This window comes from Myotis brandtii, unplaced genomic scaffold (assembly GCF_000412655.1).
Source record: "Myotis brandtii unplaced genomic scaffold, ASM41265v1 scaffold1170, whole genome shotgun sequence".
NCBI classification, from domain to species: Eukaryota; Metazoa; Chordata; class Mammalia; order Chiroptera; family Vespertilionidae; genus Myotis; species Myotis brandtii.
This window is the reverse complement of record NW_005354050.1, coordinates 667,285-668,711: the sequence shown is the minus strand read 5'-3', so window position 1 is coordinate 668,711 and position 1,427 is coordinate 667,285.

Sequence of the window (1,427 nt, the reverse complement as noted above, 5' to 3'; positions counted from 1 at the left end):
AAAAATGTTGCCATTTCCTTGAAATTCTCAATATCCATGTTAGATTTTTTAAAAATTCTCACCCAAAGATATGTTTATTGATTTTTAAAGAGAGACAAGGGGGTGGGGGGGGGGAGAGAGAAACATCAATATGAGAGGGAAATATATCGGTTGCCTACAGTACACAGCTGATATCACATGGCATCCTCACATGGAGAGTAGACAGAGAGGAAGCAAGCTCTTCATGACCCTTACAAGGGCACTATTCCCATTCATGAGGGCTTCACCCTATGGTCTCATCTAACCCTAATTACTTGCCAAATGAAATAATACCATTGCATTGGTCATTGGGTTTCAACATATGAATTTGGGTTGGGGTGGGACATAAATATTGGACCATAACATTTCAATTTTGGACTTCTATACACCCAAACTGTGAGAGAATAATATTATGTTGTTTAAGCTAAGTTTGTGGTTCTTGGTTACACTGGACCTATAAAACTAATACAGACTCCAACTACCCTTCAGGAATGGTTTTTTTGTTTGATTGTTTTTTAATATATTTTAATGATTTTTTACAAAGAGGAAGGGAAAGGGATAGAGTTAGAAACATCAATGAGAGAGAAACATCGATCAGCTGCCTCCTGCACACCCCCCACTGGGGATGTGCCCGCACCAAGGTACATGCCCTTGACTGGAATAGAACCTGGGACCCTTTGGTCCACAGGCCAATGCTCTATCCACTGAACCAAACCAGTCAAAGCCAGGAATGGTTTTGAACTTCAGTGATTAGTGGGTTTAGAAATCTTCTCAGGTCTCTTGATTAATATAAAGCTAACATGAAAATGACATATACAAATATGGCTCTATTTACTTGTATTTAAAGTGTTTCTTACACGTTCCTAATCATTTCCCGAGACTATCATTGTGCATCTTAAGAGTTTTACCACAATTAGACAGTTTTCTTAGCAGTATATACAGGAATCTTCAGGATTTAAGCTCTTTTATTCAAAAAACACCAAGCAATTAAGCCTCAATTGTAAATATAAACAGTATTCTCGTCATTTAAAGGCTTTATACACAAATTCTGAGCTTTTTAAACAGGAATTTTTTAAATTAAATCTTTATTGTTCAGATTATTACAGGTGTTCCTCTTTTTTCCCCCCCATAGCTCTCCTCCACCCAGTTCCCACCCCACCCTCTGCCCTTACCCCTCCCACTGTCCTCATCCATAGGTGTACAATTTTTGTCCAGTCTCTTCTTGCACCCCCATACCTCTTTCCCCGCAAGAATTGTCAGTCCACTCCCTTTCCATGCCCCTGGTTCTATTATATTCATCAGTTTACTCTGTTCATCAGATTTTTTATTCACTTGATTTTTAGATTCACTTGTTGATAGATATGTATTTGTTGCTCATAATTTTTATCTTTACCTTTTTCTTCTTCTTC